General features: G+C 40.3%; 1 protein-coding gene across 2 annotated transcripts in view; it reads right to left on the bottom strand.

The window, feature by feature from the left end:
• Nucleotides 1-25,782, bottom strand: part of CALCRL (calcitonin receptor like receptor) — a 96,264-nt gene that overhangs the window by 50,853 nt on the left and 19,629 nt on the right. The window lies entirely within an intron of this gene.

Raw genomic sequence — 25,782 nt, 5'->3', positions numbered from 1 at the left:
ACCCAGTACAGCAGTTGGTAAATACAGAGCAGCACTGAGGAAAGCACATGCAATACCTGCAGAATAGGTGCAGAAACATTGCAGAGTCCTAGCTACCCTGGAAGTGGTGTTATCCCTGCTCCTGACTTCTGCAGGCATAATGCTGTCAGGGGTCTTCACACTGCTTAGTTCCTTTTCCCTCCGACCATTGCTCAGGCTCATTGAGCCTTAGTATTGACCTTTGCAAATTACTTTTGCCTGAAATAAAAACTCCTTGGAGCCCAACACCTTCAGCTAGGGGTCTACACATGAAGTGGCTGCAGCATGAAGGCCTGGAGCTCTTTGAGAGTGGGGGTGAGAAAATAAATTAGTAAGTGGAGAGCAAATGGGGGAAAGAGGAAGAGGAAGTATGACATTATAGTAGCTTCATTTTATTGTTGCTGGAAATTGTACATCAGCTTCTTCATGTACTAGCTGGAAATACAGACATTATGGTAAAGTGCTTCCTTGTACTTTCACATCTTTCCCTGAGTCATCTTTTAAGATAGATGTGTTTGAAGGTCTCAGATGTGTTTCAGGTGAACTACTGCAGGCTAGTTCATGACATCGCACATCGTTTATACTCTCTTTATGAGGGTGCAAATAATTTTTTACCACTTAAAAGTAAAGTTGTTTGCCAGAGAGCTTGTACAGATTACAGAACAGTCTCTGTATAAGATTACAACACACTGAATTACTCCTGTGCACTTTCCCCCATTAGTAGATTTTGGCTACCACCCAATTAAATTTAGTTTCCCATGTCCAACGGATACTATAAGCAGTAATCAGTAATGTTCTTGGCCGTTGGCAATAATACTTAAGATCTTAAAAGAACTATCACAATATGTGGGCAGCACTATTTTTTTTCTTGGTAACAGTGTCTTTTGCATTTAGTTCTAAATGTCTGATGAGATTGTAAATTGTCCTTGGGAGAGCCCGTAGGACTGACACTTTAGAATGGGGATTAAGAGGAAGAAATCCGCACAAGTTTCTGCTTGTGGAACTTTCTCAACAGTTGCTGCATTAGGGGCAGGGTTATTCCTCTCATGCAGAATAGCCTACGGTGCCTACCCAGAAAGGTTGCAGATCCTTCAGGATCAATAGGAGGCCAGGGCTATTCCTGTTTCCATGGTTATGGCTCACTGCATCAAATCAGTCTCTAGCAGGGGAACACTGATGGGCTAAAGGTGGTTCTCCAATGTGTGCATGGGAGGTAGAGGGAAGGAGGAATCGAGGAAGTATTATACAGTATGAGGCATGACTGGTGGTGGTAGTAAGGAGTTTTGGGGAGGAGGGATGATGCTTTCTCCTTGCCCTGATCCATCTGTGCCTCTCCTAGTCTACTCTCACCCCTTCCTGCCCACTATGAGGACACCAATACCTGTACTGAGCCTTCCATAGACTTTGGAGAGAAGAGGGAGTCAGAAATATGGAACACTGCCAGTGGAATGGGGTCAGGGGATCACTGTGTCAGGGATCTCCTATGCATTGGGATCATGAAGGTATGTTTCGGCTGTATTTTCTCATGTTTCTGCAAGAATACCTACTGGTGCTAGATAAATAAAACCATAACAATCATAATCATACCTTATTTTCCAGAAACAGCATGTAAGTCATTCGGAGCAGAGACAAAATTACAGAATCACTTCACAACATTTTGTAGATTATAATATTTCCTGTCAACAGTGCTAGCTATTTTGCCTTCTAGAGGGAAGAAGCAATCATAGTCACATGGCATTGTACCATCATGCTTTCATTTCTAGCTCAAACAAAGGAACAAGCTGGCAGCATTCATAAAACCACCTTCCCTGGGAGAACTGGAAACCAATTTTTGCCTATTTTGTACAAAAAAGGTTGATATAAATCTAGGTTTTATTTACATTTTAAAACAACTGCACCTTTTACTGCTCTTGGCTATAGATTAAAATTAACATAAAAATGTTTCCCTTTTTGAAGTAGTTGTTAAATAAAGGCACTAGTGGGTTTGGCAATGCATACCTTTGTAAACAGATTGATACTGCTGTAATTTGTTGCCATGCTAGATTCCTTGGTCTATTCATGAGGATATTATTGTGAGAAGTGAAATTTTAAGTTACTATCGCTTATCAAGTGCCAGTTGTTTCTCGATTTGCTGAGGAACTTGTTTAACCCAGTACTCACTCCTTAAAAGATGTTTCTATATTGTATTTCAGAGAGCAACTCTCATTATTTATTTACTGCAGCTAACAAATCTGCTGGTTCAAACATTAAAAATGCATTTTCCTGTGCAAAAGAAATTGCACAGGCAGAAGCTCCTGGTCGCTTTATATGGTGCATAATTAAGAACTGCTACTTTAGGACATCACATTCCCTCTAAAAAAAGATGGCAAAGCTATTTAGTGATGCTAACATTTGCAGAGAGCTATTATCAACCTAACTGTGTTTTTTCCTGTTTTACGAACATGTTCTCAATAGACATTTAAAATAACTTTCTTTCCTGAAAAGTCTTTGTGCCAAGAGCTCCCCGCCCCCGCCCCCCGGTTCTACCTACCATGTAAAACAAAGGTTTGTTCAAAAAAGAAATGCACAGTCACGCTTAACATATTTTAAGCAGCGTTAAAGAAAATTTCCCAAATAATCTTATCTTTAAAGTCAACTTATTTTCACGAGCATTCAGAACAACAAAAGTAGCAGCTTTCCAAATGGTCACCATTTTATCATCAGCCCCCTCTTGTTAAAAGGGGCCTGTCCATTAACTAAATTGTCTGTTCCTAGCAAGAGACCAACTTTAAGAATGCTTTAAAAAAATGGAACTCATGATTATTATTTTACTGAGGCATAATTTAAAAAACCATTAAGTTATATTGTTAACAGCAAAATAAATAAAATCATGCATTTCTACAGACTATCCTATTGGAGATCTTAAAGGCCTTGACAAACACTAATCACTGAAGCTTCAAAACACCCATGTGAGTAGGTTAGTTATGGATGGGTGAGCTGTTGCAATGAGAGGCTAAGTCATTTTTTTGAAAACAGAACAAGGATGTGGAACAGACAGGAAAAGAAGAACCCAGGACTTTTGATTTTTTTAATGACAAGTCTTCTTCATTATTCACAATTCATTCAGGGCTTATCAGAAATGCACAATTTAATAGTAGTATTTATTAGTATTAGAGTAGCACCTCGAGATCCCAGTTATAGACCAGGCTGCACTGTGCTAGGAACTGTACAAAAAGAACAAAAATATTGTAAGCAAGTTGGGACAGGGACTCTTTAAATAGAATATCTAGTTGTGTGGAATTCTATGTCTTTTCTGTTTGAAAAAAAAAAAAACATTGTGAAACACCATTCCTCCCCCACAAATATTTACTGTCCAGGAGTTGGAAAAACGTATGTTTTGAAACAATTATGAACAATCCAATTAGATGCCATGGCGCCGACTATAATTTAGCAGACAATGTGGACCAGGACAAACCATGTTCAGCATCATGTCCACTAACCATGATTAAATACTGGGGTAGCTAGGTTTAATCATGGTTCTCTGACATGATACCGAACATGATTTATCTTGGTCTACACTGAGTTGAGGTTAGCATCCTGGTGTCTAACTCAGTTGTTCACAATCATGCTCAAACATGAGTAGGTTCCAACCCAAACATAGAATAAGCACTCTTCAATCAGAAACAGTGAATGGAAACTCACTACTTTTTTAAAAAATAACTACAGATGAAACAACTCCAGGCTGTTGCATACTTTCAAGTCTCTCCCTTTCTCTCTAGTGTAATGGAGACACAACCCTTTAATAAAAGTCTTTGAAGAGAATATAACTTCTCTAATGGCTTCCATATTAACCCTAATTCTTAGGGCTCAGCTACTCCTTTCTTTGTATGATTGTGCGTAGGTGGGGGAGCTACCACTGCCATGTGCACTCCCTGGGAGCCCCAGGAACCATATACTGGGGATAGTCTCATCCAGAAATGTTCCTGGAGGTTCCCATTCCAGTGCTGCCCTTCTGCACCCCAGGCCAGCATGTACCATGCCTTTGAAAGCCATTTAGCTACAATAGGGGTCACTGTCAAATCTGTTGCAAAGATGATGAATTAAGATAATAAAAACAAGTAAACACTTAATAATGGAAACCTATCCTTTTACAGTGGCAGTCCTCACTGTGGTCAGTGGAGTTGTGATCAGAAGGTGCTGGCTCTCCTCCTCGTTTCCAGCTGCTAAATTGCATTCAAAGAAGCAAAAAATATGTTCAATAACTTTCTCAGTATTACTGTTCCTTGCTGTGGTTGACACAGAGACGTTTTGGTTGGGAGGGAAATGGTTGCATGTGATTATAAATGGGAAGGGATTGGCCATGACAATCTCTCTATTAGGTGTAGTCCATTGCCATGAAAAAATTGGAGAACTCCTGTTTCACAGTTTTCTCATAAGATCTATTTTAATGCCTCATTACCGCTCTTCTAGCCTTATTAGTCAACGACCTATTCGAGGGAATAAATCATCATTTAAAGGAGATCAAGACATCCGTGAATGTTTACACCTTGCTGATATTGAGAAAACAGGCCAAAACCCAAAATTCACAGAGATGCCAATTTTGGTTGGACGTATTCCTGGAGGTTTCATCACATGACATAATTTTTAATTAAATATTAATCTTTAATTCCTGGAGAGTCCAGGACAATCCTGGAGGGTTGACAACCTTACAGGGATGATTATTAATGTGACCACAAACCAGACCCATTAGAGATTGGCGCAGAAACCACTGGGACAGAGTGTGTTATTGGATTTACTGGGTCCCCCGGCCTGTGAGCAGCTTCTATTGTTGTTTCCCAGCTGCATATTCAGAATACCAAATTTCAATGGAATGCTTAAATTCTCTGGAAATCTCCTATCTCATTTTGTTCCTTTAAAAACAATGTCCCATGTGCACTATGTTCCAGGCCGCACTGCAGCCCTCCAGGTCACCTGGATTGCTGCCAGAACATGGACAGGTTCACAGGGCTGGGTAAATCATGTGGGGTGGGAGCACAGAGAAGCACCAGGTCAAGAGGGGCCAAAGATGGCTTAAAGCCACCTTTCTCCCCCTCCTCCAGGCTGCAAATTCCATGCTGTGCCTCCTAGAAGGGTCGTACAGAATTTCACCCAAGGACTTTAACTTGCCAACATAACGTAACAAAAAAGTAAAATATTCTCCACCCCCTCTGCTCATTTGTATATAAAATGCATAGGCTAGCACATCCAACAAATAAAATTAATGAAGAACATGTTCCCCTTCACACTAAATCATGATTATGCTGAATTAAAACAACAGTTGGTATAAACTCATGGGTGCACGAGTTAGACCACAGAGCACTTCCAGATACACCCTTGCTGAAATGTTTGAAGTTTATTTTTTCCAGAGACTTCATCCCAGGCTGCACAGAGAAAATTGTGCTTCTCTTTGTGCGCCTTCTCAGTTGGTGTTTTTTATTTGAATGACTCTATTTGATGCTGTTTACTAAATAATGATTGAAAAAAGATCCAAGGGTTTCTCTGAGAAAATGTTTACAGCATGAAGTCATTTTCTCTAATGGCCTAGTTTAAAAAGTTATTGTTTTTGCGTCAGTGACATATGCTAATTTTACATGAACAATACGACCAGGGTGCAAGACTTTTTCTCAGGGTCAGAGGCAAGGCAGTGGAACTGGGAGTCTTTGTTAACCAAAATGCATCAGTTTCTTGTTCTTTCAGGACTTACTGCCTTTCAGACTTCTTTTCCAAGACTCTTAATCAGACTCTTTTTCCATTTGGCTATATGTCTTTTACTAGGAGGCTCAAAGGATTTAAATCAAGAGTTTCTCCTAAATCAACATCACACTTTAGAAACGTGAACACTTAATAATAAAATGGTCACAAAAATAGAAGCTATCTTGGCTAACAATGATCTGACCTCTTTGGATAAGAGAATGAACCCAAACAGCTTCAAGTTTCAAAAAGTTTCGTTAAGTATTGTCCCAGGCCTGGAAACACCGATGCTTAGATCCTCAAAGGTATTTAGACACCTAATTCCCTCTGAAATCAAAGGCCTTTGGGCTTAACTCTCATATACACTAGACCAGTTTGGCAGTGTAAAAGGGACTTAAAATAAGCCAGTTCATTTATAAGCCGACCTGCCCAAGATGGATAAGTAAAATGGAACATTTTTATAACCTGTTCACAAGCGGACCCTATAATTCAGGGGTCGGCAAACTTTGGCTCCTGGGCCATCAGGATAAGCCGCTGGCGGGCCGAGCTGGTTTGTTTACCTTGAGCGTCCACTGGCATGGAAGTAAATCTAAGTAAACAAAGTGTCCCGGCGCGCCAGCTGCTTACCCTGAGGGGCCGGGACAGTAACTGGTGGGGAAATTTTTTTGGGGGGGAGAAGTTGGGAGTCAGGGGAGTAACCCCTGTGACCATCCCGCACATGACCCCACCCCTAGCCCGGGACCCCCACACTCTCCCCATCCCATCCCTTCCCACTTTATCTGGGGAGGGCCAGGGGAGGATGTCTGTGGCCTGGCTGGAGCTGCTCCGGCAGGCTGGGCAGCGCGGCCGCACCCTGCTCCGGCAGGCCAGACCAGGCAGCATGGCTGCAGCATGCTCCGGTGGGCCGGGTGGCACGGCAACAGCCTACTTTGGGGGGTGGGGCCGAGCGGCACGGCTACAGCCTGCCATCCCCAGAGCTGCAGCTGCTTCGGAGGTTGGGAGGAGAGCAGCGTGGCCAGAAGCGGAGAGAGTCTGGCTCTGCCTCTTCCCTTCTGGCTCTGCTGCCTCTCCTTGCTCCCTCTGTTGTGGGGAGGGGCTCTGTCCCACCTCTCCCTCTCTATACCCGTTCATAAGCCGACCCCCTTCTCTGGTGCTTCTCTTTTTTACTAAAAAAATTCGGCTTATGAACGAGTATATACGGTATACATGCATTTGAAGGTCTCTTTGCACTCTCAGACTGGTGTAGAACAGTCTTACCGTACAGTGGCTGTGTTTGTCTTGTGGGGGGCAAAGCTCAGTTCCAGGGCTCTTCTGGTGCATGTGATGTCACACTGTGTGGAGGTTGCCATTCTTAGCCCTGAGCAGCACTGAGAAGGAAGGAATGGCTGATGCCCAGCAGACCTGATCTGGTTGTCAGGGGGCCCCTCACTACTTTGGGGGCCCCTGCGATTGCATGGATTACAGGTGCCTAACGCTGCCACTGAATGTAAACAAGAATCAGTCCTCTAATTAATGTTCTTAGTTTTACTCATTGACTTGATTGGCACTAGTCAAGAGAATAAAGATAAGCACCTGTGAAAATGTCTGCAGCATCAGTTTGTTTTAATTACCCAGGTTTCTTCATTTCCTGCTTCCAAGTAAGAGTAGAAGCATAAGAACCAAAATACCCTCAGAGAAACTGTCCTTGAAATGCTAGTATTTATGGAGTGACTGGAAATGGACTTCCAGAAATTATGGCAGTGATATCTGTTCTCACAAGAGATTTCTAACCTGATTTACTATTTAAAATAAGTTCAAGTGAGTTCGGAGAAGCTTAAATAGGAGCAATTTTTGATGCTTATTTGAATTGAACCACCAACTACTTCTGAGGTTTTCCCAGTTCTTTCTAAATAACCATAATTCTAAGAAATCTAAATATTTCCTTTATAAACCTAAATATTCACATCTCAAAAGCATTATTTAGTAAAGCTGAAAAGGGAAGATCCATTACATTTCACCCATTTTGTATTAGGCTCAATTTAGTTAAAAATTCCTAAATGTCAAAGCTACAAATCACAGCTACCTCAGTAGCCAAAACCATCGCTGAAGCTAGTTTGTTTCACTAAGAATGCATCACTTATAGCTGCCATAATGGTGAGAAATCTTAGTTTGCTTGTTTCCTTCCTAGTGAAACATTCTACTTAGCAATCATCTATATGAACCAAAAAAATAAAAAATAAAATAAAATTCAGAGGAAGTACACAAAAAGACTTATAATGAAATTATGGTTTAGAAGTATCCTCTCATTTCGTGGTTGCTAGAATCTCTTCCTTTCATTCTAAGGTTACCGCACCTATAGTACTCATGAGACAATGCTCTGGCATCATATGAGCTAAGCTGGGCAACGTATTCATTTCTATGAGAGAAAATTCTACCTTATTTACTGTATATCAACTTTCTTTATAGTCCACTTTGAAAGTTAACACTTTGAGCTATGAATAGCAGAGTGATGAAAAAATAAGGCAGAGAAACAAAATAACTTACTGTTGTAAATCGACAGAGACTTCTACAGCTTTCCACCAATTTTTCTTTTTATAGACCCATTCCAAACCAAAGTCCTGAATCCAAATATCTCAGCAGTTTGGGAACATTCAGACACATTTCTGAAATCTGCACCTTTATAGTGATTATTAGTTATTATTTTATGAATAATTTGTATTTACTTTGGTTTATTTTTTTACATATCAGCCATTACCAGATACTTCAGTGCTAAACAAAAGTTAAAACCCAACAATAGTTAATGTTAGTCCCAATGGCTTGGAGAGTAGTTACCTACAAATTCATTTCACCTGTAAATCTTCATCATAAATTTTTGTAGTCCCACTGAATTCCATAGTGTTGTAGAATGATCCCTGGCTATATACAAGCACACACAGATCTTGCCTGAGAACCCACACCCCCATTCAAGGCTTTTGACTCACAAAAATAAGGGTTTCTATTCAGTTAACTGTAGAAGTATCACAAAAGTAGAACGGAACAGAAGTAGAAAGTAGAAGTAAAACAGGAGTAAAACAGAAAGTAGAAGTAGAACAAAAGAAGATCAGCTATATTCCATCCAGTGAGAAAAAGAGTAGACCCACATAAACCAGACCATCAACTTGTACAACAATATCAGATGGCTTCTAATTGATATTATTGTAGTGCTTGGGAACCCCAGTCATAGGCCAGAATTCCACTGTGCTAGGAAAATGTCCTCTTACCATTCATTTCTTCTTCTATTAGTAAAACTGCAAAGATCTGCTTAAGAAAGCCATAAAATAGATACATTTTCCTTTCACACAAATTCCTAAAATGGATGCATGAACTATGGTATTGGTGTAGACAGGGGTCGGCAATGTTCGGCACGCAGCTCGCCAGGGTAAGCACCCTGGCGGGCCGGGCCAATTTTATTTACCTGCTGATGCGGCAGGTTCGGCCAATCGCGGCCCCCACTGGCTGCGGTTCGCCATCCCGGGCCAATGGGGGCGGCGAGAAGCGGTGGGGGCGAGTGCTGGCCGTGGCTTCTCGCCGCCCCCATTGGCCCAGGACGGCGAACCGTGGCCAGTGGGGGCCGCGATCGGCCAAACCTGCCACGTCAGCAGGTAAATAAAACTGGCCCGGCCTGCCAGGGTGCTTACCCTGGCGAGCCGCGTGCTAATGTTGCTGACCCCTGTGTTAGAGTTTCCATGGTTAACATTACAGGGCTGCCATCACAATCGAATTTCAATGTTATTTCGTAAGACATGGGATGTTGCATGTTTCAGACTTTTCCACTGCATTCTACCCATTTCATTTTGCCTTGTAATAACATTTAGGAAGCATGAAACATATCAGTTCATGTTATCATGTAAAATCCTCTGCTCTCAGCAGAGCACAAATTTTACAGACAGCGCCAGCTGCAATCTGTAGGAAGTAGTCTGAGTGTTTCCATGAATTTAATTAAAGATCATATGCTTAGGGTGTGGCCGTGGGAAAGACTGGTGTATTTTACACTCAGCCCCTGAAGCCCAATTAGCACTCCTTTAAGTACAAACAGACTTTTCCATATCCCTCTGCACTGCTCCACCCTGTTTTACCTGAATGTAAATCAACTTTAGCAATGCTTCAGATACACACAAGAATTCCACAGCCTCAATAATATATGCTCTCATTTGGATAAGGGTTACTTTAAATGGAAATATGAAATATTAAACTCCATGTGGAACAACAACACATTAAGAGCATTATATTAACTACAGTACAAATCATTGGTAGTGGTTTGAGCATTGGCCTGCTAAACCCAGGGTTGTGAGTTCAAACCTTGAGAAGGCCATTTAGGGACCTGGGGCAAAAATCTGTCAGGGGATTGGTCCTGCTTTGAGCAGGGGGTTGGACTAGATGACCTCCTGAGGTCCCTTCCAACCCTGATATTCTATGATTCTATGATGATCCAAACACAGATTCCATGTTATTTCAGACATAATACATGGATAAATACAATTTTTATTTTTGTGTGTAATACATACATTCCCTTCAAACTTAAAAATACCATCTATGGCAGAGACAAGTACATTGGAAATTTTCAGGCTTGATGGTTAAAATTTGTTAAAGTTATAAGCCACTAAAGAGAGTTATAATGGAAAGTATTAGGCAATCTGATAACTCTTATATATATACAAACACACACACCTCCATTATTTATCTTCAAGATGGGCAATACTGCAAGATTATTGCAGTGTGTTCCTCTGTTCTACTGCCTACAAGGCAAGTGATGTTAGTAGAATGTAATGCTAAATTCTGAAACGTGTAACAGCTACACAAATAATGTTGAAATATAATCAGGATAGCAATGCTTAAGAGTTAGCTCTAGGCCACTATCAATGAGCCAGGATCTCAGTAGATCTATAGCGCTTCTACTTGGCTAGGACTGATACTCTACATCAGGGGTCAGCAACCTCTGGCACGCAGCTCGCCAAGGTAAGCACCCTGGCAGGCCGGGCCAGTTTGTTTACCTGCTGCGTCAGCTGGTTCGGCTGATCGCGGCTTCCACTGGCCGCGGTTCGCCGTCCCAAGTGTTTGGGGCTGCGGGAAGTGGTGTTGGCGAGGGATATGCTGGCCACGACTTCCCACCACCCTCATTGGCCTGGGATGGCGAACCGCAGCCAGTAGGAGCCGTGATCGGCCGAACCTGCTGACGCGGCAGGTAAATAAACTGGCCTGGCCCACCAGGGTGCTTACCCTAGCGAGCCGCGTGCCAGAGGTTGCCAACCCCTGCCCTAAGGTGTTCAGGTTTGACTAGAGTATCTGACCAAGACTGCAGAACTGCTGGGGGCCTGACAGTCACCCTATCATGGGATACTCACTAACTGAAGGTTAGACTCCATGGCCTGATGGGCAGAATACAGATCCAAATAAATCTAAACATTCAAATGGATTCCATTTGAGTTTGGTTCAGGGAAATAACTGAAAGATTCCAGATCCTTAAGAACCAGTTGACTGCTCCCTTGGAACAGCCTGTCTGAAGGTGTCTCGGCAGGGTTCAATGACAGAGCATGAAACATTAGAAAATCCACTTCTTTGACCTGGTTAAAAATGCATTAAAACACCCTCCGAGAACAAACAAAGTCCCCTTCCTGCAGATTACAAGAAAAGAGATAGAAACAAGTGGAGGTTTGTGTACATTTTATCAGTTTGGGAGGAACTCCTAAAATGACAATGAAAGCCATACAGGAACCTAGATGGACAGAAACTTTTCACATGGAGAAATCACATTCCCTTCCCCATATTTACTGATCTAATTTTGGTAATGAGCAAACAATGGGCAATATTTTCAAATTTGATTTTGGGGTGACTCAGTTTTTGGGCACCAACATCAGACACAGTATAGTGGATTGGTTTGCAGGAGGAGCTGAGCGCCCATCCTTTGAAAATTAGGCCAATTTAAGGTGCAACATTTTGGGAACCCAAAAACTGACGTATCAATATACTAGCCACTTGGCCCAGATTCTTCCCATTTTCCCTCTGTGCATTACACTTTACATGTCTATCTCTAAAAGCTAAACCATAAACACAACCATATTAAAGATCTGTTTTGTTTTGAGGGTCTGGATCTGTGCCCCTCAACAGCCAATCTGCTGAAAGCTGTATTCCTGTATCCTGTTATCCATGGAGCGTGTGAAACTTGAAATTCGTTTTGCTGACAACTTTGTTCACAGCTGCTATCTTGGCAGCGATTTTTTCCTTCCTTCTTTCTTTTTAAAAAATGAGACAATATTCCAAGCAATGGGAGAAACTTTACAACAATACTTTCATCATCAATGGCTTTGACATTGCTAGAGCCAACAGAAACAACAACACCCAATTTTTATTCCATGTGAGTGAAATCTTTAAAAATCTCTCCCAAATTTATTTCTACTGGGGACCTTATGCCAAACTTCCTTTGGTGAAGTGCAGATTTGCTTGCATTGGCTTCTTTGCACTGTTCATGGAACAGAATATTCACTGAAGCACAGCAGGTGATGAATCTGATGTTTCTGAATTAATCAGCATATAAGTAGGGAAATAATATTGTTTTCCACAGAGACAGCAACAGTAGCTATCTCAAAGATGCATTCAGGTCTTTGTTTTTTCAATGGAACTACCAAGTTCTTTATCAGCAAAGCACATAGCTGGGACAGCCTCACACACACAAAAATTCACTGGGCCTGATTCACTATTCACACTGATGTGAATCTGGAAAGTGAGTGAATTACACCGGTGTAAAACTGGTTTAAATGCTACTTGCCTCACTGATCTCATAAAGGTACACTAAAATGGGTTACTCTTATGATTGCCTTTTGTACATTAATTCAGTGCTACAGATATTTGGGGAAAAAATGATTTTCCTTTCTAGTTATTGTTTACTTTTTGATCTATAACAACATTGCTGTGTCAACAGATTTTTGGTGCAGTTCGTATGGAAAAGAATTTTTTAGTGATGCTATAAATAATTCACAAAAGAAATTCTATATTAGGACTGTGGCAGTAGGTAATTTGCAGAAACACGATGACATGAACATATTAAAAATATTACAATATTCTACAGCAAACAGCCTTAAAATACTACACTAGCAGTTTTTAAAAGTAGAGACAAATTCTGCTCCTAGCCTGATCACTGTCCATCTGGAGTAAATCTATTGACATAAATGACCCGAATTCCCACTGATGTAACTGTGAACAACATTTGACTTCTTGTGTTTTGTAGAATACAATAGTGTTTTTTCATTAGAAAATTGTAGTATATTCTGAAGATAAAGTGTGTATTTATATACACCACAATTATATTAGAATAATATAAGGGTTGGCTACCAATACAATTATTAAATCACTTTGAAAATGTAATATAGTCATTTCATGAATTACTTTTTACACAGAAATAAAAATGACTGGTTATTGCTCCAGGTGTCAGATGTGTTAGACCCACGCAGCATGCATGTGCATTTCATGGCTAGACTACCTGTTGCTACACTGGATAACATGTTTATTTGGTCATTTCAACATGCACATTCATATTACTTCTCAGGAAATTATTATATAAAAAGTAATAAGCTAACATGTGCTATAGGTGCTCCGCTGCCATAGTGATGAGCATAACATAGGGAGAGAATAACATCAGTTATTTAAGAAGTAATTTGATTACTTGTAATGCATTTTCAATAATTAATTTCTTTAATGATCCTGTCTCCCAGATGATCCCTCCCAGCTCAGGAAATTCTATCCTTTGCTGTTCCTTCAGCACATCACAAACTGTTGCATAGTGCTTGCACTGTAGCATTAAACAGTTGCTGCATGTCATCCCAGAGATGGCTTCATTTTCAATATGGTTGAAGGGATTCCTCAATACCATATCATTTTGTAGACTAGTTTGCAAAATACTAGTGGTCCCCTAGATGAAAGCTGTAATGTATATTAGAGATAGGCTTAAACTCTGATGTGGATCCTATTTTTGAACTCTCCAGTACCTGGATGTGTCTGTTTTGGCCCATTAGAGACACAGGGACTATGTGCAAAAAAAAAGGTGTCATGTAATATATCATACACAAACTGGTAACACACTGGTCCCAAAAATCATTGTGTGGTGTATGGACAGGGTGCATACAAAGAGTTATAAATATATGATAAAGTTATGCTCTTTGTTTGGCAAGCAATGCATAAGAAACAGGTATTTGCTTGTCTGACCAGCCTGATCATCAGGCAGAGACAATAAAGATACATTTACATAAAAAGTAAACAAAGCCATCAACCCACCAAATGGGGCAGATTGCCTCTTAACTATGATAACAGTAGGTGAGGAGGAGAGAAGACTGCATAAATCAACATGGTGGATTAACAGCAAGCTGAGACCCCAGGAGGGCTTCCTGTCTTCAGAAGCAAGATCATTGAACTTTAGAAGATATAAGCAGGCTAGAAAGCCATTTTGGCATCCTTGAGGGGCTAACAGGCTCTTGAAATCACAGAACACTGGATCTTTCAGCCATGGGAGCTGAAGTCTCTTGGAACTGAATATAGGCAGGGCCGGCTCCAGGGTTTTTGCTGCCCCAAGTGGCGGGGGTGGGGGGGGAGCCACGATCGCGATCGGTGGCACTTCAGCGGCAGCTCCAGAAGGGACCGAGGAACCCGTCGCTGAATTGCCGCCAAAGAGCCAGACGTACCGCCCCTTCCCCTTGGCCGCCCCAAGCAGCTGCTTGCTGCACTGGTGCCTAGAGCCGGCCCTGAATATAGGTGAAAAACCTGCTTAGGCAAAGAGTGTAACTTGCTGAAATTAAGTTTTATTCTTAGAATCATATTTTTATTTTTGTTTGTAACTTTTCTATCCTTATTTTTTATACCTGGCATCACTTAAACCTACAGCTTTTTGTTTTGTGAAGTTGTTTTACTTTTACTATAAGCCAATTCAGTGCTTTGATTAAAATAGAGTGATTGTTAATCCCCATTAAGATAATAAACTGCTGGTACTATCTCTTTCTGGGAGTAGAGAATTTAACTTCTGAAAGTGTTCAGCCTGAGGGCGGGACACCATAGGGCAGATGGTTTGGGGGAAATTCGGGACCGGGAGCCCTACAAAAAGTAACTGGCAGTGGTAGCCAGGGTGTGACCCGCATGCATGTATGCAGCCTGTTACTGTCAGGGCTGTGAGCCACAGCAGCATAGCATTTAAGGCACCCAGAGTTGCAGGGCAGGCAATGACATTCCCTTTCTGGTCTGGCTTGAACCCCAAAGCATTACCGTCATGAATCACAATGAAAAGTGGCCCTAAAACATCTGTTGAAAATCATGCTACCAACCTGATGGGAAATTCAAACTGATCCAAATGTAGAAGCCAAAAGAGCTACCGCAACTATGAAGTACAGTAGTATGGAAAATGAGTTTAAAGTGTCCCAAGACTGAGCATTGCTGAAAATGGGTTTAATCCTAAATAAACACTTCAAAATAGGTTTTCCCTCTGTGTCACAGGTGAACAGGCTCGGTGCTCTTGAACAGCTCTGAATGAAGTTCAGACAGGATCTCCTGTAGTGTGACAATCCTTCAGGGCACACTCTCACTAGGTTAAGTCTCCTTGACTTCAGGGCCTCCTGGGACTGACCTCGGAACTTTCAGCACCCCTCTTCCATGCCATGCGCTCCCCACAATGAGTCCATCTGAATGGGACACCTGGGGAAGCCTTACATGCCTCCTCCCCTCCCCCCGAGGGGTCATGTACCCACAACTTCTGCAGTCAGCCGTGACTCCCAGTCAGCATTATAAAACAGAGTTTATTAGTCAAATTTTCCCCATATACAGGGAATTAGAGGAAGGAACAGCTTCCCTTAAGTCCCAAGAAAATGCATCAGTCCCCATGCCCTGGGAGTCAAAGGCCCTGGTACAAAGCAAGGAAGCTTCTAGAAATGAACCAATGTACCATGAGCATCCCCAGAGATACCAAGTCTCAAAGAACATATCCTAAGAAAAACTCCATTCCCTAGGGATTAGGGTCTGCTAAGTGAGACACCTGACCTCAATATTTTTCCATCTGGATCTTTCTTGAGGAAAGAGGTGCTCTTCAGCCTTTGCATATTGGTCTATGGCACAGCAATATATTTTTCACGTCTCGCTACTCTACACAGCCAAATGTGCTTCCTTGGTCAACAACAAAGGGGTACTGGGCTAGACAACACATAATTCACCAATGCTCCTGGTCAGAACAAGCCCTGATGTTCAAAGTGCTTTCCCACACAATTTAACTTATCTTTCTAGAAGTCCATGCATAGTTCTGAAGGCCTACACATTGTTTGCAGTGACCTGCTATGACCAGCTATAAATGCCTTTCTCTCTCTCTCTGACAGATTATTCCTAGTTACCTGCTGGTACCCATTCTGAAGATTAACCCTAAATCCAGGAAAACTACCTGAAAATCTTACATATTATCTTGCAAATGTCATAGAAGTACAGAATCCTTTATCACAGCCACCAAATTCATCACAAATTCATATATCTGGTAAAGTTCACAAAATAGCATATACAGATCTATCAATATTTTTTTGTTGCACAATAGTGCAAGAAAACCTAAAAAAAACTACATAGCCAATTTTAAAAGAGTAATCAATACTCATATGATTTAACAGTCAGTAATAATTACACTGACTTTTTTCCAGTCTATCCCCAAAAATTGTCTTTTTCTCCTCTCCCCCCACTTCTGCTTATTAAATGTCTGTATTACAAAAGATATATAAAGCAGACACAGACATAAAGGACCAGTAAAACACAGACAGACTTAATTGAACATTCATTCTAACATGCATAACAGAAAGAAAAATAAATAAATCTGGCTTTGAAAGCTAAACAGAAGATAATTATAGTCCAAAGAAGACACTTTTAAGAACTTGCAAAGGCACTTCTCCCTGTCAAAGAAAGCAGCCAAGATGTTAAAGAAAGAAATAAAAGAAGACTGTGGTCTGGCCACAGTTGGTGTATAGAAAATTCTAAACTATATATTGAAAGCACAGAAAAAAAAGCCATGTCGTTTAACTAATGTAACAATCATACTCCCCTCTTCTTTACTCTGTCAGTGGGCAACATTTTTGAAAGTGGGTGCCCAAAGTCTATCACCTAAAGCCATTGTTTAGGCATCTAAAAAGTAGGCTGAGTTTATCTGGCTTTAGGCCTCTTTGCTCAGTAGCATGGTGCAAAGCGTCATCGCTGCAACATAGGGTCTGTGCCTACTGCATCAATGGCTCCCCTGACTAATCAAGCAGAAAGAGAAAGATAAAAGATGACAAAGCACATATAATTTTGGTTTGTATTAGGGAAACTTGTTTTATTATATGTGATATGTGTGCAGGGCAATAAAAGATATAAGAGGGGAAGCATGGGGAGATACTTTGAGTTGCCAGGAGAACCTTCAAGGCACAGCCCAATTCCATCAAATCCAACAGTTGAGTAATATCAGCCAGGATTAGATGATCTATGTATGATCCCTAGATTAAGGCCATGCTGGGCTATGTCAGGAATTCCACTAGAATTTCATGATATGCTAATTGGCTTCTGTGTGATTGTTTGCTAATCTCGAATCTACATTAGGCCACTTGGGAGAGACCTACTGCAAGGGCTGTTATGTAGTGAAGCAAAGGTCAAGTTTGGCAAGATAAAGGTGGGTCTAGGTACTGGGCCACTTCACCTGGTGATGGTCACAAAAAGAGAGCCAAGGAAGTCTGTTTCCTAGAATAATTTCTCTCATAGTTGGTCCTTGGAGGTCAATAATATAATGAAACTGAGGATTTGCATTAGTCCTTTCCAGCCAGTAACTATCTGCATGCATTACTAGATTGTGCTGTGAATAAAGCTACACTTTGATTGTTCTCTTATTTGCGGCATACTTCCAGCAGCATCTACTGAGTTATTTTATTTTGTATTCTTTAAGTTTCTTTATTTCATTATTTCAGAAACAGAGAGAGAAATAGAAGCCTCCTTGAGCCTAAGCAGGAGTCTCTTCATGTAAATGAGTGTCCTTATGCACTCCTTTTATTATTTGAATTTTCCTTCAGCTATTTTAATTTATTTCTGACTGATGCCAGACAAATGAGATGTGTTGTACTTTCCCTCCTTAATAATATGTAGATATAAATATTTACAATTCAGCAGTTAGATAGCTTTAATTCAGGGACTGTCATCAGTAAATCTTTACCTGACTACTGTAAAATATCAATCAACACTAAGTGTGACGATACTTTGAAGAAGATACTGATACCAAACAAAATTAACCTATTAAAAACAAATAGATTTCTTTCACATACTCTTCATGCAAAAGCCTGAATACATGGAGGGGTTTTCCACGATGTCCTGAAAATCAATAGGCTCAGCCTATGTTAGATCAATGAGAGCTGTGAATTCCAGAGCCAAGAGCCCCGTTCTAAAGAAAGTACTCTGCCACTGACCCCTGAATGTTCAAATCAATTGACCACAATTATTACTATAATGCATGTGGATTTTTAGATTGCTGGGACACACACCAGAAAGGACCTTAAAAACAGTATCAGTGTTTTGAATTGCACCTAGAAGTAATCAAGAAGTCAGTTTTGTCAGCCAGTTTAATCACTGCATCCCTAGTGTACAGGGCTCCCTATAATCAGCTCTGCTAAGCAAGTAGAACTTCTCATTCTGAATCAGCTGTAGCTTCTAGTTGGTATTCTAGGGTGGTCCCCCATTTGGTATAACACCTGTGTAGTGACTGCAACATGCTGGAGACCAGCAAACTGATCTAGCTACAATGATCTGCTATCAACCATGTTGCAAATTCTTGTGATTTTATCCTGATTCCCACAATATCTGTGGATTTACGAAAAGTCCCAACTCTTGGAAACATACAATTTCATTAGAATCTCAGCTTTTATTTAAATAAATATGTCCAGTCCTTATTGCTATGGAGAAAAGTTTGATAATGGGATCCAAATGCACGCTAAAGGTACAAACACAGAAGAAAATAAAGAGAACCCCAAATGTATTACTTTTAAAATATCTAATTGGTTTAAAACCAATCTCAAGTTATTTGAGTGATTTTTGAATGTTTTGGGTTGGGAATATTGTGTCAACTAGAATTAGAGCCATAATCTAAATCTGGGGTTCTTAAACTGGGGGTCAGGACCCCTCAGGGGGTCGCAAGGTTATTACATGGGTGGTCGGGAGCTGTCAGCCTCCACCCCAAAGCCCGCTTTGCCTCCAGCATTTATAATGGTGTTAAATATATAAAAAAAGTGTTTTTAATTTATAAGGAGGGGTCACACTCAGAGGCTTGCTGTGTGAAAGGTGTCACTAGTACAAAAATTTGAGAACCACTCATCTAAATAGATGCATTATGTCTAATTCACATAACAGTTGGGTGTCTATGTTGCTCCAGGGAAGATCCACAGATTATTCTCTCTGAGATATCTACAACCAGTAACCATCCAATTCCAAATCCCCGCAGACTCCATTTTAAAGTCTTCCTTTAGACTTTGAAGTATTCGCTGAATCAGTTTGTTCACTTTGAAAAATGCCCTTTATAGCTTTTCTGGTTAGGGTGAAGTGTTCATGTCCCAATGTGCTGAGGGTTTGTTAAATCTCTACAGCCAGAATAAAACAATAGCACTGAGAAGGGTGTTAACTTCAGAGCCTAATTATAGCTCTTTAAATGTCATTTCCAGTTTCACTGCCCAAACAATACACCAGAGACATCCACCAAAGGTGGTAGTTCAATGGAAAAGGACCTACCTGGCATATCCTGATAATTCTTTCATTTGAAAGCATTTTATTATAATAATAAACCTCCGCCATGATCCACGAGCATTTTAAAGCATTTAAAACTAAGTCACATTTTGATTTTGAACGAAAGCTCTTGCAAAATAAAGAGTCACAAGGGGCAGCTGGGTTGATCCAAAGAAACCAAAGTCCTGGTCAGTGAACACTTACACTTGAGTAAGTTTGTGTGTGTGTCTTGTCAATGGGCTACTCACGTGTATAAGTGTTTGTGTAATGCCAACAGACCCCGATTGTCAGCAGGCGGGATAGAAGCTGGGACCTCTGGAGCTAAATGCATGAGCCTCCACTGCATAAGGTAAAAGCAATATGGCTATTACCTAAGGCTGTAGAGCAGACTCTTTAATCTCTCTCTCTAAGTGGTCTCAGTGTCACTGGATGGGACAGAACACCACACCCAGAAGGTGTGTGGGTCACATTTGCAGGATCAGAGATTAAGTACCTGAATTTACAAACCCTTCCTGCCATGAGTGGTTCCATGAAACCATTTCACTGAAGCACTACGAAGGCCACACTAGAGATGTTTGTCAAAATGAAATTTTTGATGAAGTAGAAAAAATATTTCCACCAAATGTGTTGGTTTTACTAAAGGAAGTCGAAGATCATGAAGTACACAGAGGAGAATTGGAATAGTATGGAAGTGAAACTGAGACAAAAGGAACAAAAGAAGACCTCACAGTAGATGGTTGAGTCACAGAAAGGACCATAGAAATTGGAACAGGGAACAGAGAAGGGACAGGGAAGCATGTGCAGATTTTCAGAGAAGCATCAAGGAGTGCCAGAAAAACATTATGAAAATCCTGAAATCGAGCCCAGTAAAATGGCTGAAACAACATCTCTGGAGGGTTGTCAGAGCTTAGAAGACAGCTGGGAGAGCACTGGAAACAAGTCATATAGTTTTCCAGCAACTGTAACCTATTAAAACAATTGTTAGGTCTGCATTTAATTTATCCCATTTATAATCTTTTACCATCTTATACCAAAGCCACTGTCAAATGCAAAAAGAATAGAGATTTATTTTTGCAAGAAAGAACAATTACTGCAGCTATGTAATGTGTAAATGACCAATCAATCCAAATTGCCATCAACTACAGAAAAAAGGAGGAGGAGAGCATGGCATCCTTTTTCAACATACTTCAGGCAAAAAACTAATGTATCAACTTCCCTTGAGCTTCTTGCTTGCCTGTAGGATTGCAATTGACACTGCTTGGCTTTGGCAGACTGTCCTAAAAATAGCAGCTCTGAAAGTATAATCTTATAAATACAGCCCTCCCATGCTCTTCTCACCCCCCACAAAAGCTTACAAAAGATACGCCTCCGTAGACACAAAATTGCACCTGCTCTCTCTCTCTCTCTCTCTCTCACACACACACACACACACACACACACACACACACACACACACACACTCCACAAAAACCCAGAGGGGAACACCAATATACTTAGTTGAACTAAGCAGAAAATCAGGGTGGGATTCCAGATTGGTGCCTACAGATTTCTGAGTGCAAAATGAAAGTCCTCCTAAAATAAAATGTTCTTCATTAGATAAGAATTTAAAGTAAATGGGCCAAAGGCAGACTCTATATAAGAGAATGCATCTGCATTGCTACACTACGTCTGGCTCTGGCCCAAGGTCTCTTCTATGTACCTCTGTTGACTGTCAAGCTGGATTTTTTGCAAGAGGTAAGGGATATCCTCAGAGTCCAGACCAACATTCTGTCTAATAACACTGCTTCTAATAACCAACACTGTGAATTCTGCTACAGAAGAGCTGTGTAATGGCTGCTGAGTTTGCCTATGCAGTCTGCATTATTTGTATTTAATGTTACTTTGCAAATACATTACTTTGTGATACCTTAATTATGAAAGGTGTTAACTGATATCAAACCAAAATATAATTCTACTACATAAAACAGGATGTTGTATTTCTCTTTATTTTACAATACATTTACAGTAGTTAGTGTTAACTGATAGATTGCACAATATATATAGTTTTATTCTCCAAAGAGTATATACAACCTATTCTTGTTGCAAAAGGCCCATTCTGCATTTCAGAGGCATATCCATTTGTATTTCACAACTGACCAATACAATATGAAACTTTCCCTACAATAAATCCTTTTATACATTACATACATATTAGCTTGGAAAACTTAAAAATGTAATAGAGCCTTTGAGTTATCTTAAAATCTCATTAAGAAGCCACATTTCTCTGTCCTTCTTAATCTTTAAATAGGTAAGATAGTGTTGCTCTAAGCTATAATCTTCTTGTTCTGCAAGACTATGACATAGGAAGTTGCTGATTGTGTGCTTTGTGTTAGTCTCTTGATAGAAACGGCCATTTTTAATGTTTTAGTTGCTGCTATATCCTAGGATTTGTTATTATTCCTCATTCTCCTAGATTTATCTACAACATTCCACAGAATTCTTGCTCAAAGGCTGCTCTCTGGGTTTTGGATCTCAGGGTTCTGTTCTTCAGGGTCTTATTGTGGGCCACATTTTCAAAACATCAGTTCTATTTGTGAGCAGAGCATGCACCATCCCCCACACAATTTTTCCACTGCATTACTCGTTCAACTGAAATGAACACACACAAAAAGCAAATCTATTGTTATTATTTCCATTATACAGTCATATCATTCATATAAGCAAGTCATAGTGCCCAACAATTCCGAACAATTAAGTGATAGCTCCTGAAAAGGTTAGGACATACCAATCAGGGCCACCTTACACTGATAATTTAGATTTTTATGATTTAACTCTGGATGTCTGTCGAGGCCAAGGTACAGGCTAAATCAGGGGTAGGCAACCTATGGCACTCGTGCCGAAGGCGGCATGCGAACTGATTTTCAGTGGCACTCACATTTCCCTGGTCCTGGCCAGCGGTCTGGGGGGCTCTGCATTTTAATTTAATTTTAAATGAAGCTTCTTAAACATTTTAAAAACCTTATTTACTTTACATAAAATAATAGTTTAGTTATATATTATAGAGTTATAGAAAGAGACCTTCTAAAAATGTTAAAATGTATACTGGCACGTGAAACATTAAATTAGATGGAATAAATGAAGACGCGGCACACCACTTCTGAAAGGTTGCCGACCCCTGGGCTAAATCTTAGAACCTGAGCCTTTTTTTCTTTTCAGTTTCATTAGATACCACAAGTCTGAGCATACCAATGACATTCAGATCCACTACACAATATGTTTAATTTATTAGGCTTTCTATTGACATTTGGTTTTGAATCACACAGCGCTTAGAATCATAGTCATGTAGTGGATGTGCCAGGATTATAATAATTTTTCAGTTAGTAGATTATGTTAGAAGTCATTCTGTCAAAATGAGTAATTAATAGGAAAGCTAGTCCAGGATATAGTCTTTTAAAAAAAGTCTATTTTAATCCCTAAGAGTTTTCTGTAGTGTCCAACATTGTACTATATAAGTACTTAATAGTAAATTTGTCATCAACTTGTTCTTTGATAACAATTTTTCTTTGAAGAAAGTTAAATTTAAGCTTTTACTGTGGTTTCTGTTTCAAAGGTTATCAATGTACACTCAGCTTTTGTTATAGTATGAATATTTTACTCTTTTGAACCTAAATTGTATATGTGATGTTGGTATGGGAAGATAATAGATATGATTCTATAAAACAGCATGAAGGCTCCACTAAACTGTAGGGAAACCAAATCACTGGCAATGAAAATTAACAGGCTTGCAGAACATTATTTAAAATAATTGAACACTGGTAAAAGGCAAAGTTTTGTGACAAATTAGCTAGTTAGAAAACACAGATTCCTTGCACGTCTCCTTCACAGAGGGCAGACACATTAATACTTGGATTGACAGACACCAGTGGTTTGGAAGAGAAAATGGAAACTGAGTACATGTATTTTGCTGAGGACACTACGTTATTTTGATTAGTAGAAACTAATGGAAAATTATAAGACACTCCAGGGAGATTGCACAGAGAAACTGGGTAGCTTGGTGCAAATGAAACTCAACTTGATTAAGTAGGCAGTATGTGCACTGGCAAAAACCAATTAAACTTCTCATATATGACTCTCTTACAGTTTTCAGGTACAGCCTTGCATTGGGAGTAGTGTGGAGCTGCCCACCTCAGAAGAACAGGGAGGCAGTGTGCCTTTCAAAACCTTACAGTTCTGAACCTACCTTGCTGAGTGCATTAAAAATAGAAAAATTCAGAATATATTATGACGGTATGATCCTGAGTCTCTTCTCACTTACACTGGGGTAAAACAGAAGCAAGTTTACTGAAGTCACTAGTGTCAGTGTCATACTGGTGTAAATGAGCAGAGAATCATGAATTGGGTTCTACATTAAACGACGATATACTCTCAAATGTTCCCCATGTGCTAGTTTTGTCCCTTCCCATAAGAGAGATGTTGCTAAGTCTGAAAAGGCCTGCCTGGTCAGAGATGGGTATGATTCACCTGATGATGAGAGGCTTCAAAAATGGGGATGATTTAACTGCAGAAAGGAGGGGGAAAATCTAGAAGGGTCTTGACTGAGATTTTATATAAAATCTGAGCATGCCTTCCGGACTGTGCTAACCCCAAAGCAGGGAGTCAATAAAATTAATGACTGGTAAACTTAAACGTTACTTTACATAGCATAGCATAGCATATAGTCAGTCTCTAAGATTCACTACCACAGAAGGCCATTCAGACAAGTACCGGAGCTGCTTTTAAAAGCTCTGGATAATTTTATTAGCTTTAGTCACATTTGTAGCTATTTATATTAAGATAAAAGTGATCAAATATCAGGCTTCAGGCAGGAGCGCCGCTAGCTTTTTTGCCGCCCTAGGTGGCGGAAAGTCCCGCCCCCGAAATGCCGCCCCCCACAGAGGCGGCAGAAGGTCCCGCCCCCGAAATACCACCAACAACTGGGGCGGCCGAAGATCCGGCCACCACGTTCGCCGCCCCCCAAATGTAAGTGCCCTAGGTGACCGCCTAGGTCGCCTAATGGGTTGTGCCGACCCTGGCTTCAGGACTCAAAATAAATACCTGAAAGTGTCAGGTAGGAATTTTTCCCTCTCTTGTAAAGCACTGCATGTGTAGCTAAGCACGTTTATGAGATTTATATTTTAAATACCTTCTGAGGAAGTATCGTGTACAGGCCAGAGACAGAAGAAGAATACTAGACTTGATTGATCAATGATCTGACACAGGGTAGAATCCTTTTAGATCACTAAAGGCATGAATTACATTATGTATAATATTCATATTATATTCTGATGCCTGAAAACATCATGTCTCTGCTACCAAATCAGATACATCTGTTTCCATGGATGAGATTAATTAGTTTCATGTAGCAATTTGTTCTGGAGCCAAGATACAAAAATAAAACAAAAAACAAAACAAAAAAAAAACGCCCCCACAATTAAGTGAGAGAGGAGGATGGGGTGCCAACCTCTATGTGCATCAGAAAGTTTGATTTGCTTTATTGGAAACTTGGGAAGTTTGGCCATTTTACAGATACATTATGTTAATGTGATATGACTGTTAGAATATATATACAATTGCATTGTCCTATAATGGTACAAGCCATTGACAGGAGACTTCAGGTGCTTAAACAAACAAAACAAAACAAAACAAAAAAGACAACAATATGAAGAATGTATATTTATTCTGGAAGGAATTGTTTTTCAAAGATAAAAATCAAATACATCAGATAATAAAAATTTAAACAGTAAATGTTTATTTTGTCATTTCCCAATTCAGTTCTCATTTTTATAATGTTTACATCAATATTTGTCTTATTTTTACACTTTACTTCTTCCTGCACAGTGCAAACAAAGAATGTTGCACTTAACTGTGCATGAGAAAAACCCAACAACAGGAGGCAATGCAAGGGATCCACAACCTGTATTCATAGAACATGGGCTGCACAGGCACTACACTACCTGGTAGCCAGAATGAGGCCTACATCCCCAATCCTGTACTGTGATATCCACATGGGTGTATTACTGAACTCATGCAGATCACTATGAAGGACCAGAGCTTAAGAGGAAAACACATGATTAAGCCAATGTCTTTTCAGACACGGCGATACCCTACTTGTTTTTCAGCTGACAGTCATGAAATTAAAATTGCAGGAGTGCAAGGAGTTGAAATTTATGTCCAACTCATTGTGCAGGAGTACAGTTTGCACTTAACACTGCTTGTGCCGTATGCCTAGCCTCTGCTCACATTGCATGGGAGGGCAGAAACATTGTGCTTCTTGCTGCCCATAAT

This window comes from Malaclemys terrapin, chromosome 11 (assembly GCF_027887155.1).
Source record: "Malaclemys terrapin pileata isolate rMalTer1 chromosome 11, rMalTer1.hap1, whole genome shotgun sequence".
In the NCBI taxonomy this organism is placed as follows: Eukaryota; Metazoa; Chordata; order Testudines; family Emydidae; genus Malaclemys; species Malaclemys terrapin.
The sequence above is the reverse complement of the archived record's forward strand: the minus strand, read 5'-3'. Positions and strand labels throughout refer to the sequence as shown.